This window comes from Ictidomys tridecemlineatus, chromosome 7 (assembly GCF_052094955.1).
Source record: "Ictidomys tridecemlineatus isolate mIctTri1 chromosome 7, mIctTri1.hap1, whole genome shotgun sequence".
NCBI classification, from domain to species: Eukaryota; Metazoa; Chordata; class Mammalia; order Rodentia; family Sciuridae; genus Ictidomys; species Ictidomys tridecemlineatus.
In genome coordinates, this window is record NC_135483.1 from 73,138,289 (window position 1) to 73,141,939 (window position 3,651).

The following is a 3,651-nucleotide window of genomic DNA, read 5'->3' on the forward strand; positions in this document are numbered from 1 at the left end:
GCAAATGAAACTTGAAAAAAAATTATACAAAAGAAGTAACATGAGTTCCAACTCATTAGTACAACTTTATTGATTATAACATAGTAACAATGACTTAAATGAAATGTTTTATTTCAAAGACCTATAATGTGATTTCAAACACACTTTGTGGAAAATATTTATAAGTTATTAGTTTCCATAATATGCAAACAACTTTTCCTTTTGGTAAGATATACATTGGTTATTAAAGCTTTGAAGAACAAAACATTTGAGATAAATTCAGAGAAGTAAGTGTAAGTTTAAAAGGACTGCAACAGCAGAGCCCTCGACTGGCATGTGTGAGACACTGGGTTTGATCCTCAGCACCACATATAAATAAACAAAAAATAAAGGTACATCAACAACTAAAAAAAAAAAGTCTGCAACAGCTATTCAAAAAGTTATAAATTAAGCATTTTTAATTCAGTTATTGAATATTTAGTAAACCTAAAATTTAAGCTACATTCTGTATTTGATGCTCTAGATACGGAGACAGCAAGTTGAACCTACATTGCTGTTTTCGTGAAATATAGATGGTTAATAGCAACTTGAATAGCAGTTTACCATGATGTAAACCTAAGTTAAACATGATTATTTTTCTTATGGGCTTTAGTCTGATGAGGAAGACAAACTTATACATAAATATGTTCAAGGGCAGAGTGAATAATCAGAGCCATTCTTTTAATGGTAGGTTATATTTTTCAAAAAGTAGGAGTAGCATGGGTGGCATGCTAACAGATGGAGTAGGTTGCAATGAACCAGGATATTTAATAGGAGTTGAAGGAGTGGAAATAGGAAATGCAATATATCATTTTTTAAAGTTTGGCTGAGAAGCTGAGAGCATCCCTGTATGTGGGTGTGACTCGGGACGTATTTGTGCATTTGTTTTCTTGTCTAATGGGAGAATGATGTTCATGTGCTGAGGACGGAGGGTCAGGAGAAAGATCAAAAGAGTGACCCTGAAGAGCTCAAACGGAGAGCTTCTGGCACTGAGTATTTATTTGCATCATGCGATTGCATGTACCGTGCACATGACTTAAGTAGGAGGCACACAACAAATGTTTCTTGAACTGAAATCAAAACAAAGTTAGATTTTTCCATCAGATTTTTGACAGTGCCTTGTTCTTCTCTGGGGACGTAGCCGATATGGAGTCTATTCCAGGGAAAAGATTTGAAATTTCAATTTTAATTGCTGTAAGTAAATAATGTTATAAAAACAGGAAGAAAGAAAGAAGGGAACCTGATCTTTAAAAGGACTCTGTCCAACCTTCCCATCTTACCCAGGGAGAGCTCCAAACAGTGTTGTTCTCGTTTCCCATCATAACTTAAACTGAAGCTCCCACAATGTGTGGAGTTCTTGATGACCCGCAAATGAAGGAGGAGGATGTCCCCAAATGGCAGAGTTGGGAGGATGGGGGTCCAAAGCCAGTCTCAGCAACTTAGCGAGGCCCTAAGCAACTTGGTGAGACCCTGTCTCAACATAAAATGATAAAAAAGGCTGGAGATGTGGCCTAGGGATGAAGGACCCCTGGGTTCAAGCCTTGGTAATTAAAAAAAAAAAATTATTTGCAACAAAAACCCACTTGGGCGACACCAACTGTGATTTGCTGATGGAACAATGTATCTACAAAAGGAAAAAAGATGTTTTATACATCATAAATCTGAAGAGGGCCTATGAGAAGCTTCTGCTGACAGCTCTTGCCAGTATGGCCAATTAAAACCCTGCTGCTGTCCGTGTCACGTCCTCCAGGAATATTGGCCAACAGGATGTGCTGAATTTTGATGCTGCCACAGGAGCCACTCCAGTGGCTTGCTGGCTGCTTTCCTCCTGCAGCCATCACTAACCGGATCCAGGCAGCCTTCCCAGAGCTGCATCTTCCTGTGGTTACTGATCCCAGGGTTGATCACCAGCCTCTCACAGAAACATCTTATGTCAACCCACCTACCATTGCTCTGTGTAACACAGATTCTCCTCCACGCTGTGTGGACATTGCCATTATGAGCAACAACAGGGAGCGTACTCTGAGGGTCTGAATGGTAGATGCTAGCCCGAGAAGTTCTGCACTTACATGGCACCATTTCCCATGAGCCCCCCCTCCCAGGTAAGTTATGCCTGATTTCTACTTCTATAGAGATACTGAAGAAGTTGAAAAGGAAGGAGGAGGCTGCTGCTGAAAAAAAATTGTGATCACAGGGGGAATTTCATGGTGAATGGACTGCACCAGCTCCCAAGTTCACGGTTACTCAACCCGGGGTGGCAGACTGTCCTGCAGGCATGCAGATGCAGACTGTGTCTACCCAGCAGTCCCTGTGAAAGGCTGGGACACCCACCTGGCCACTGAAGACTGGTCTACAGCTCCCACTGCTCAGGACACTGAGTGCTTAGGAACAACCCCTGGGTGGTCTTGAGCCATTCTTCTGCAGACATTTAAGCAAAATGGAAATAAGGTTATAAAAAAAAATAAACACGCTAGTTTAGTTTTCTAAAAAAACAACAACAAACAAAAAAAAGTTAAATACTGAACACAGCCCAAAGTTGAATAAAAGAACAATTTGGAGTCAAAGCAGGAAAGAGAACATTTTTTGGATATAGAGATAGTGAGACATGGATTAATGAATGAAGATGTGAACAGACAAAAAAAAATCTCAAAAATGAGAAAGGCATTTTGAAGCTCAGAGAAAACTATTACCTTGTATTGGCAGAAAGAATGCTGTTATTAATTGACTGGGACAATAGAATAGCTGAACCTTTCTGCATAGACAGAAAGCTAATCTATGCAGTGTGTGATTGGAGAATTAGCAACTGGTCAGAGTCATCTGTGCTCAGCTAACAAGGAAGAAGGTTGAAAAAGGCCCAGGGTCAAGATGAGTGTTAGAATCAAAGATTTCAATTTTCTTAGTAAATAGTACCGGAGGGGTGACCTGAATAGTCCTGGAACATAACATTTTCTAAAATCCATTTCTACAGTTAGAGTAAAATAATTTTTTTTTAAATGGGGGGATTGGTCTTTCTATACTCTGTTAATTAGTTTACAAATATTTCAGATCATTTTTGTTCCCCATGAAGAATTCTCTTTAAGGGACAAAGCTTATACGTAATTGACAATGTTAAATGAGAGACGAGAAGAGCTGCTCTGCTCAAAGCCGGCTGACACCCAGGATGCTGATATTTCAATTCTCCTTCCTCTTCTCCACGTCCCTTTCTCCAGCCTCATGTCTATGAAGACATCTCAATGAATCTCAGTTCGAAGGCCATTCTGAAATTTCCTTCAGCCTTTTAAAAATGAGCATTATTTTTGAATATTCAGTGTAGTTCGCTGTGTTTCAAAGAAACCCTCCTCATCTCAGGAACTTCACTCTGTGCAGCTTCCCTTGGATCAGTGGGTCAGTCAATGCAGTGTGCTCTGGGTTCTGGGGCGCCAAGGATATATTTCAATTATGTACATTTGTTAATGACTTCACCAAGGGGGACTGGTATGCTGGACCCATTTATTCCCAATGTCCCTCACCTTGTCACTAATGGGAGAACTGACTTTCTAAAAAGATGGAACTCAATTATCCGCTCACTCACTGTCTGATACTCACTCCAGAAATATGATCAAGTAAACTAGCGTCACTCCTTCAGTAAGGTAT

General features: G+C 40.0%; 1 pseudogene; it reads left to right on the forward strand.

Moving 5' to 3' along the window:
- Positions 1-1,362: 1,362 nt before the first annotated feature.
- On the forward strand, positions 1,363-2,427 carry LOC101963690 (small ribosomal subunit protein uS2-like; annotated as a pseudogene).
- Positions 2,428-3,651: the final 1,224 nt, after the last annotated feature.